The 11,583-nt window shown below is 39.1% G+C and overlaps 1 protein-coding gene across 1 annotated transcript in view; it reads right to left on the bottom strand.

Moving 5' to 3' along the window:
• Positions 1-5,324: 5,324 nt before the first annotated feature.
• Positions 5,325-11,583, bottom strand: part of LOC119653739 (cyclin-dependent kinase 2-associated protein 1-like) — a 217,374-nt gene continuing 211,115 nt past the window's right edge. Inside the window, exon 3 of the transcript XR_005249748.1 lies at positions 5,325-6,000. The gene's annotated coding sequence lies outside the window, so the exon portion shown is untranslated. The remainder of the gene's footprint in view (positions 6,001-11,583) is intronic.

Genomic DNA, 11,583 nt, shown 5'->3' with positions numbered 1-11,583 from the left:
TGTTATCCTATTTACATAGCATACTAGTCCCAAGCCCAGTGCCTCAGTGAAACAAAAATGAAGTGCTAATATCAGGGAAAGAGATAAATAAAGTATAGTTGGAGTTATTCCGCTACACTAAATTCTACCTGATCTTTCTTGGTGACAAGTCTCGCGATAGGCAGATGATAGATAATTGGATTGAGTCAAAAGCCTCGGAAAAATGCTAGGCCGTTCATCTCAGTCGAAGCGGCAGGGCAGTTCCGGCCCTGTCGGGAAATGGGCAAGGGCTCTCGACGCATGGAAGGCGTCAGGACGTAAGTTAATTAGTTTGAGCAAATTAAATGCGTGTCTGCACGTTAAATATTGGCATCATCACAGCAAAGACCGAGGAGCTTGCAAGAGCTATTCGGAAATGGCGCATTGATATCTACGCTCTAAAGAAACCCGATGGTCTGGTGCCAAAAACTGCGACATAAGACGCGAACGTGGTAAAAATACCTCTTAAATTTTGCTAATTTGGTAGCTCACACATTCAATACGTTATTGGCATTGGCTCAGGATTTCCGGGACGTCATAAAAGCAGTCGAACGATTTGATGACCGGCCGCGTACGCACCACAGGCAAGTCGACCTGATGCCCAAAAGGATCCCTTATGGCAACTTCTCGATGCAAAAACCTGAAACATTCCCGCTGATGACTATGTCGTTATTTCAGCGACCTGAATGGTAATGTGACTGAAAAGGCAACAGGTGCCATGGGGGGAAAGGGCGTTCCTGGTTCATTAAACGGTTATCTCACCTTCGTACATTTTATAGTAGGAACAGTAAAATGCAAATCGACTATATTCTCATAAGACGACGAAATTTTACCACCGCCGTTGATTGCAAAGGTGTTCCCTATGAGACCATTGCAACTCAACATCGACCGTTAATTGCCGTCTTTCAAATCAAGTCACTGATAAAACGGCGTGTGGAACGCGTTTAATGCGCGTGGCGATTTCGTGAGAAGAAAGAAGAAACGATCTCACGCCATTACCAACCATTACGAATGTGGAAGAAATGAAGTTAAAGACAAGATCCACACAGGGGGTCATAAAACCAGGCAACCGGTTCATCAACCGATATACTTGGCTGTAGAATGACGATGTTGAAATAAAGTACCGTGAAAACAAATGCCTCTACCACAAGTTTTTCAATGATAAAATGCCAATTGGAAAATTTTTAAGAATGCCAACCGGGAAGCAAATAAAGCGACCGTTGTCACCCGCACCGTCCAATCTTAAGATCTTTACGATAAACGGGACACTCAGGATGCCGAGAGAGATTTATATCGACTTCGCAAAAACCGACACGAGCGTACACAGGATATCGAACACTTCTGTTGTGTTAATGACAAGAACGGTACTTTGCTTACCACACCGACAAGCCGCAATGGATAGATGGCGAGAATATTTCGAGCAGATTCCAACGGAAGAATTTGTTCATCCTTCACTTCCGCAAGCATTGCTATTCTATCTGCCAGCGCAACTGAAGTCGAGGAGGCAATAAAACGAATGAAATCGGGGAAGCCACAGAACCTGACGACATCGCATCTGAGCTCTGGAAAGCGAAGAGCTGGGACCCAACACTGGGTTATTGAGGAAGGTAGAACGCAATCTGACTGGCAAGAGAGTACCGCAGCTCCAATATGGAAAAAGAAAAGTAGTCCAGTAGAATGTTAAAATTACCTTCCTACCTGGTTGCAGTCCCATATCATGAAGATTTTTGAACGCATTTTTGACAACCGTATTCGCGAAATCGAACAGGCTGCGCGGTTAATCATTGAGAAACAGCACCTTCTTCACATTGCATTTCTAGATATTGAGAAAACGTTTTACCGTGTGCCAGATTAACCAATCTGATATGCTCTACGACAGAACCTAGTACCGTTTCATGTCTCTGTTGGTGTTCAAAAAGGAAGTGAAGAGGATGGTTTGCATGTGCGTTTATTTGTCCTAAATAATGAAATGGTCAAATGAGTTAAAAGATCGGGTTACCAATTACTTGCGATGGATATACAGCAAAATTGGGTAATTTATTGATGATCACGCAATAAAATAGTTTGATTTATTGTTTTAGGGTTAAGTAAAAATTGTATAAAAGAACAGAGGGGTGAGTAATATTCATTATCTTAACCAAAGCAAGCCGCTTCATCACGCTGTATTTTTGCAGCGCTATAGTTTTTCTAGGCCAGGACATCCTTGCAAGTGATTGCAAGAAAAGATATTGAGTAAAAGCGAGGTTATACTTGCTAATGAAAACAGTGGCAAATCTTAAGCGGATAGCGCTTAAGATTATGCCATCATACCTGCGGACATTCCGCTTAAAGTAAGGCCTCTTTTTCTCTTCCACTTAGAACTCTCCCTAAATCCTTTTTCGTTCTTTATCTCTAAAGAAGACGATGACTTTACAGAGGAAGCTCACCGTTTAGAAGTTTTTTTACAATTAGAGGGCCGCATCCTACTGACTGGTGGTGAAAGGGTAGTATAGGTGCCAGGACGAAACGTGGATTGGTACCGACGATGGAGCATAAAACCTGGGAAATGCCTGCTGCTAAACCCTATCTCTACCTCCACGTGGTGACCGTTGGGAGCTCTTTCTTAACGAAAAGCTGCAGACGGAAAAGGATGAAGGTGAGTCCCCCGCGCCTAAAAATGGGACAAATTGTATCAACTTGTCCTCCAGGTTGGGGGTTGGGTAGGGCTGATAACCCTATACAAAAAAACAACGTTACGAAGCCACAGAAGGAGCCTCGGACAGGATGGACTTTACAACGAAAAACCCCGCAACGACAACGGATTAGCGATTTGCGCATTTTCTCATAGAACATGCGCTCCCTGTACAGAGATGGAGCTGTTAAGCAGCTAGCCAATATCCTGTTCCAATATAGGGCTGATGTAACAGCGTTCCAGCAAGGTACCGATTTCCTGGAGAAGAGCCACTGTATATAATAGTGGCCATCCAGTAAATTATGTGCGCGAAGTAGGTTTCTTAGTCAGCCAAAAAATAAAATTTGCTGTTATCGGCTTTGAAAACATAAGCGAGCGGCTACACACTCTGCTCTTGCGAGGCAAATTTAGAAATATAAGCCTCATTAATGTTCACCCCTCTACAGACGAGACTGCAGAGTCGAAGAAGAATAGCAGTAGAATAAACCCTCGAAACCTGTCCCAAGTATGATATCAAAATCATATTTGGGGATTTTAAAACCCAAGTAAGTGCTCCGAGCTCGAATAAAAACACTGCCGAGAATCCCCTCTGACAATCAGGTAAGAGTTAACACTGAAGTCATCCACAAAACAGTCCTCCGCAACACCTACGCAAAAAAAGTCGGAATGGTTTTCGACGATAAACGTAAGCTAGCAACGGAACGGAAGAATGCCGCATACCGAGTAATGTTGCATTCTCAAAGAACGCGGGCATGCGCAGAGTTTTATCACGAACTCCGAACAGTGGAGAAGCGACTTCACAGATGGAAAAAGGAAGCCTGGGAAACCAACAGGTTCGTGAACTCGAAAAGGACAGGGAGCACGGAAGTTTTATCAAAAAGTCAGCAGGATGAAGCCTTACACATCTCGATGCTGATCCTACCGAGACAAAGAGGAAAATCTGATTTCCGACAGAATGGGCATATTGGAGCGATGGGTTGAGTACTTTGATGAACTGCTGAACAATCAGAATATCGACGCGTTCGAGGTCCTGCCAACTGACACCACTAAATATAGAAGAAACAGTCCGTGCAATTCGTCGGCTTAAAAATCATAAGTCGCCAGGAGCCGATGGAATTAGAGCCAAATTGGTCAAATATGGAGCCGACCAATTACACCAACGGGTTCATCAACTTATGCTTAAGGTGTGGGACTGCGAATCAATGCCTGACGACGAGGCATCATCTGTCCCATATATAAAAAGGGAGACATCACGCGGTGCACCAATTATAGAGTTATCACGTTGCTGAATACAATCCATACGATATTCTTCGCTATCTTGCTAAGTCGGACAGCCCCATATACCAGAACATCATTGGCCCATACCAAAGAGGCTTCACTCCAGGCAAATCAGCAACAGATCAGTTTTTCTCTCCGCAGCAAGCCATGGAAAAACTACTGGAATCTGAACATTAGTTGCACCATCTTTTAATCGACTTTAAAGCCGCCTATAGCCAGGGTAAAGCAGTACACGGCTATAAGAGAACTCGGTATCCCGACGAAATTACCTCACCAATGTGCGAGGCCAGAGATTATTCAACATCAACGACAGTCTAAGACAAGGGAAAGCCCTATCATGCATTCTTCTTAACCTGCCTTGGAGAAATTTCACCCAACTACTGGCCTACGCTGACGATAATGACATTATCTCGGGCTGCAAGACGAAGTACATGATGACAACGTCAGTGCCAAAAACCTAAGAATGAACAACATCACATCGCACTGGTCAAACGAAAGCAATAATAAGACTATTGAAAATTTCTCCTATCAAGGGTCGAAAATCACAACCGATAACAGCTTTGAAATCCGCACACGGTTATTGGCAGTCAACAGAGCCTATTTCAGCGTACAAAAACTGTTTCGCTAGAAACGTCTCACCATAGGATCAAAGCTCTTACTGTACAAAATATAATCTTACCAGTCCTTATGTATTCTTCGGAGACATGGATTCTTAGCAAGAAAAATTGTGAACTCTTGGCCGCGTTCGAGAGAAGAATCCTCCGAAAAATGTTTGACCTCCTATATGAGGATGGACGATTCAATAGCCTACGACGAAATCTATAAGCGATACCATGACCGTCAGGTTGTGGATAAAATCCGGCTCAACAGATTGCGGTGGTCAAGTAACCTTATCCGTATAGATGAGGATGATCCAGTCTATAAGGGCAATATCTATGGTAGAAAAAGAAAACAAGACAGACTCTGGGATGGATCGATTTTTGATGTTAATTTTCTCTTCCATGCGGTTCAAATCTCACTGGTGGCAGTGGAATTTGTATCGTGATTTGACGTCGGATACCAGTCGACTCAGCTGTGAATGAGTACCTGAGTCAAATCAGGGTAATAATCTCGGGCGAGCGCAATGCTGACCACATTGCTTCCTACAGTGTACTGTGGTGTACCGTTACGGTATTGAATGAAGTGCTCTAACACGCTTCAAGGCCTTGATCCAATATGGATTGTTGCGCCAACGATTATTATTATTATATTATTTGGCAAATACTCAAACTTACCTGATTAATAGTTTTCTTATAAAACATGAATGAATGAATGAACCATGTTTGGAAAAAGTCATAGAAACTTTGAAAATTTTTAATATTTCCTTTATTTTCTTCAAACGTTATAATTAAAATTTATTCGTGCCCTTAATGCTAGTTACAAAGTATTAAAAACATTTATTAATTAGAAAAATAACAAGAAGTGTTTGCGCACTTTGCATTTCATTATTAATAATTGGTATACTAATATTCCTCTCATCGTATAGCATTATTCTGGTTAATTTTAGCTAATCCTGAGCTGCTTACACATGTTCGTATGCTTAGTTGTCAACTTTGTTTAGATCCTGCCTTAACGGAGGTTTAAATAGAACAAGTAACGGGTTGCTACAGCTTTTATAATTGAAAATTTGTACTATCCGTTGGAGGCGAAATTTTATCAATTTTAGAATGTTAATAATAATAGTAGCACGCGACAATGAGCAGGAATCGGATAAAATATTTTTTTAGTAAAATCATTCAGTGGCTTGGTTTAGGCATATTAGGTTAACTTAACTAAAAAGTGATAATTATATGCTGCTAACATTTTTTTCGAAATCCATCGGTACATATTATTGACAATAAAAATACATTGGTCTTAAAATATTCTTTGGATCATAATTAACAGTTTCAAATGGTAACTAAAGATAGTTTGATATTATTAGTTGTAAATGTTAGCCTTTTTAGCTTGTTCACATATTTCCAGTGTATCAAAGAAAGATTAAATGTGAATATTTCCTGGAAGGGTGATAATTTGGGTCAAGGATACTTATCTATAGATCCTGAACAATTTTTTTTTAAAGTAGAATTTAAAAGTTTTAATACTTTAGTTAAATCAAATGTGTGTAAATCATTAGTTTCTTGCAGGGATTCCGACTTAATGTTATTTTCATTATATTGAAAGCTGTTTGCGTTCAAGGACTCGGTGTCCATATAATGTACATCAAGTCTGGTTTTTAACTTTATCCATATATATAAATAATTGCCCAAAATAACTGGAAGCAAAAAAATATTTACCAAGCAGATTTGTGGTGATTTGATTATTGATAACTCTAGAATTTGATTTCGTTGACAGGAATTATAAAGGAATGCCATGAGCCACCAATAACTGCACGGTAAGATGTCATCAAATTTGACTATATATGTGTCTGTACCTTATTAAAAGAAGAACCAACGCCTAAATTTACCAATGTTATGTTTATGTCGAAATATGGAAGTGATAAAAGTTATTTTTCTAATTTTACCAACGCTTTTTACTGCGTACTGCTGAATTGAAACTGCGTAAGGGAATAGATATATCTTTAAATACAATCCACAGTAGCATGCGCGAAAATGATATATCTTTTCGGTCTACTTTAGAAAAAAACCTTTGCTGTCTGAAAAACACGTTGAAAAACGACTCAACTGGGCAAAAGAAAATTTAGATCGAGATTGGGGCAAAGTTATTTTCACAGATGAATCTTCTTTCTGGGCATGATCTTCTCTGTCGAAAGCTTGGGCAAGTAAGCATAATAGATTACTTCAACGTACCGTAAAACACCCTGTAAAAGTGCATGTTTGGGGATGCTTCTGCCAAAGTGGATTTGGTTGTCTTTTTGTGTTCACCGGTATTTTAAATGCCGAAAGAAGGTGCAAAATTTATCAAAAATGCCTAATGAGATCTGCAAAAAATTTTTTTGGGTCAGACACAACAACTTGGGTACTGCAAGTGGACAATGATCTAAAACATCGCAGTAAATTGTGCAGTGAGTGCAGACGGCAAAATAGCATCACTACCGTGGCGTGGCCGGCAATGTCTCCAGATGCGAACCCAATAGAAAATGTGTGGTCCTACATTAAAATGCAATTAAGACGAAGGCCAGTATTCACGGAGAAGTAACTGTGTTATCAAATTAGGAAGATATGGCGGTCTTTAAAGACTATATCAAAATTTTGAAAGCAAATTTGCGCAAGAGTGCTGAAAAACTAAGCTTCCTAGACTTTTTCCAGGATAACGAACCAAAACAAAAAAAGAAACATGTAACCCGAACATGACCCCTTTATAACTGTCCTAAAGTGTTAGACACACCTTCCCCCGACAATGTCGACGAAATCCTAACTCTCATTCAAGTGACGAGCGGGACAACTTATGGGAAATTATTTATTATTGAGAGCCATAAGAAATAAGATAGTTGAAGATGCTAACGAAATCCTCAACATGTACGGGACCCCACTAAATTGGGATCAAATCAAAGAGAACCTCATTTTGCACTATGCCGATAAGAGAAATGAGACATCTCTTATAAGAGACCTTCATAAAATAAAGCAAAATAATGATTCAATGCAAAAGTTCTATGGTGAAATAGTGGAATTACTTTCAAGTATGAATAATCATGTGAATATTCATGAGAGTGACGACAATGTGATAACTGCGAAAAAGGCGCTTTTCGCGGAAATGTGCCTTAACACGTTTCTTTCTGGGCTAAGGGAACGCTTAGGTTCAACCAAACGGGCCATACAACCGGAGACGTTAGCTACCACCTATGCATATTGCATAAAAGGGCAAATATATTCTACACGAAATCGGAGTCTAATAAACATAACTTAAATTTGGTGTCTATGTCTAACTCTAAAACAAAGCAGTTGCTACCGGCTAAACAAAATTTGAAGTTTCTACAAATAATCTCGCCGAGTTTCCCAGTTCAACCGTTCAGACCCAATCATTCATACTACCCTCCACAGCAGAGACTAGGTTTTCATCAAACAAACTTTCAACCCTCACAATGGGGCAATGAGTTTCCGCAAAGGCTATATCTTACCCAGGGAGGCAAACTAAATTTTCAGTAAAGAACAAATCCATTCCAAAGTGCTCAACCTAGGTTCCAACCAGCTCAAAACGTATCCACGAGAGCAGGGAATGCACTCTTCGCTAAACCCGACCCGATGGACATTAACGCTGGTAGTTTCAGAGCGAATCAACATAGGCAGCCTCAAAATAATTTTTTCAGAGCAACGAGACCTGCAAACTTTATCTCAAAGGAGTTATTTAATGTTGCAATACCAGGCTATACCACGCACTATGCACCAGACATTAATCCAAATTTTGCACAAACAAATAATCCAGTTAACCAACCTTATTACACGGACCAGTTTTACGGACAAAATTTCCAAGATGAGGTTTCACTTCCAGAATCCAATTCGCCTGAGGATCCACAGCTCCTCAATGAGGATAACAACAATGCCCAGGAGGGAGTTACAGGGAACTATTTGTCTTGTCTATTTGAATGACATAATTATTTCCTTCACCTCTTTACAAGAACATATGAAAAATATCAAAAGTGTGTTCCATAGTTTACGAAAAGCTACCTTCAAGGCACAACTGGATAAGTCAGAATTTCTAAAAAAGGAAATCGCTTTTCTCGGACATCTTGTCACGACAAATGGAATCAAACCCAACCCTGATAAAATTCAAGCGATAATGGACTTCCCAATTCCAAGAACAACAAAGGAAATCAAATCTTTTCTTGAGTTATTAGGATATTACCATAAGTTCATTAAGGACTTCGCGAAACTAACCACACCCTTAACAGAATGCTTGAAAAAGGGGCGGATTATAGAACTGAATAACGGTTGTTTAGCGGCATTTAAGTGTTGCAAAGATATTCTAATGAATGATCCACTTTTGCAACATCCGGATTTCAACAAACCCTTCGTCTTAACGACGGATGCAAGCAACTATGTAATTGACGCCATTTTATCCCAAGGACCTATCGGTAGCGATAAGCCAATTTGCTATGTTAGCAGAACACTGACCGATTTGGATATTAACTATTCTACCATCGAAAAAGAATTTTTGGCCATAGTATGGGCCATAAAATACTTTCGACCACATTCGGCCGGAAATTTAAAATTGTAACTGACCACAAACCGCTCACATGGATGAGTTTGAAGGACTCGAATTCTAAGCTAATATGTTGGAGATTAAAACTGGAAGAGTACGATTAAGAAGTAGTCTATGAAAAGGGCACTCAAAATAGCAACGCCGACGCTTTTAGTTGAATAAAACTTTCATAAGGTCGAAATTAACACCAACGAAAACATCGACCACGCAAACGAGTCATTGTAAGGTACTAGAGGGACAACTGTACATTCTGCAGAGAAGAACTTGGGCACTGGTATTCCCATTTCCGAACAACCCCTTAACGAAACGTGTACTTGAAACTTCAAATAAAAGGTTACAAAAAACATTAAAAATGCCCTTCAGAAATAAGCGACGGCGAACAATCCGTATGAAGGAATTTATGGAATCTACGATTATCGAAATTTTTAAAAAATTTATTCCTCCCAATTGATTAACAGCAATTTTAAGCTCAGATGAAACCTTTAGAATCATTCACGAGGTATACTCAAAACACTTCTCACATTCTAACAATTTTAAACTTGTTAGATGTATGGAACTACTAGACGAAATAGCGGAAAGCGACGAACAAGACGCACTCATTCGTAACTATCATACAAAAAATAACCATCGCGGGATAAACGAAACACTTGCCCACCTAAAAAGGGAATGCTACTTTCCTTACATGAAAAGCAAGATCACCCAAGTAACCAACAACTGCGAACAATGTCAAACTTTAAAGTATGATAGGAATCCCCAAAAACTGGAATTCCAATTTTCAGAAGTTCCCAAGAAACCCCACATGGATATTTATACAATCGACAAACAATGTGTTCACGTTAATCGACAAATTCTCCAAATACGCTGCAGCTTATATCCTGGCTGCTCGAAATAGCCTGGCGATCATTAAATCACTGAGACATTTTATTAGCCTTCACGGCATACCTAAAAACATTATAACCTTTGTCACGGATCAAGGAACGGAATTTACCTCCTCAATATTTACAGAATTCTGTAAACAATATGATATTAATCACCATATCACCCCGTTTTTACAAACAAGCAGCAATGCTCCTGTTGAGAGACTCAATTCAACCATAACTGAAACATACAGAATACTATACCATAACCACCGGGACAAAGATCCTGAAGAAATCCTGATTGAAGTCATAACAACATATAATAATGCGATATATTCATCCACTATGTATACCCCATTCGAGTTATTTTACGGAAGAACGTATAAATTCAATAAAAATATAAAAGAGATAAACTCTATCCAGAGATCAAAGCAAAACTAGAAGTATCAAGGAAAAAATTAGAGAAATTTAATATCAATTGAAATGATCCCGAAGCTGTTAATGAGGGATCTATAATCTACCGCAGGGAATGTAGGAGAAATAAACTAACTCGTAGATTTTCACGTCAGAAAGTAAAAGAGGACAATCACATTACCATTTTTACTAATAAAAGTAAAAAAACCCACAAAGCAAAAATTAAAAACAGACGGAAATGTCAGGCAACTTCTGGCAACACTCGGACAGAAAATAGACATGCAGGACCTGACCACTAGGAACGGACGTTCACCAATAAAACTTGACGACGCACGTTTGATTACATCATACAGTGACCTAATGCAAATAACACGGCTAGACAAGTACAAAGAAAACATTGATAGAATAACTGATTCATTTAGGACTTTCGACAATATTACTGAATTATCTGAATCATTGAAAATTACGGGAAGCAAACTCAAGGAAGTTAATAACAAACGCTTATCCATAACACCTCGCAAACGGACAAAAAGAGGGTTGATAAACGGACTGGGTACCATCATTAAGGGAATCACTAGCAATTTGGACGCTAACGACGCCGAGAGAATTAATAGGCAAATTGATATATTAGGCAAAGAAAATAGTTTGAAATCGGAATTTAGTCAACAAACGAAATTGAATCCACAAATGATTGAACGATTTAGAAACTGAACGAAACATATTAATCAACAACAAGAAGTAATCACTAGGTAGGTACCTCAAATATTTGAACGACAATTCCCAGAACCGAATCAGAAATGATTATAAAATTTCCAATTATTCGCAATATTTGAATCAAAGTAATTACAATATCGATTTACTGAATGAACATATCACAGCATTGCTAAAGCGATTGTCCTAGCGAAACTCAATGTAATCCCGAAAATAATACTAAACCCTTACGAATTAACAGAGATAAATCATACATTTGAAAATCAGAATATCAACATTACGACAATAGAATATATTTATTAAGTCCACACGCCTACTCCAATGGAACGAATATTATTTTTAACATTAGAATCCCCTTTACCCTGAGGAAATCCTACACACTCTTCCATGTTATTCCCCTACCTATCCAAAGAACAAAAATAATCCGAATGAAACCCTACCTAATCCTTAATACCGAGC

The sequence above is a fragment of the Hermetia illucens genome, chromosome 4, assembly GCF_905115235.1.
Source record: "Hermetia illucens chromosome 4, iHerIll2.2.curated.20191125, whole genome shotgun sequence".
NCBI lineage: Eukaryota > Metazoa > Arthropoda > Insecta > Diptera > Stratiomyidae > Hermetia > Hermetia illucens.
This window is presented reverse-complemented; position numbering and strand designations above follow the sequence as displayed.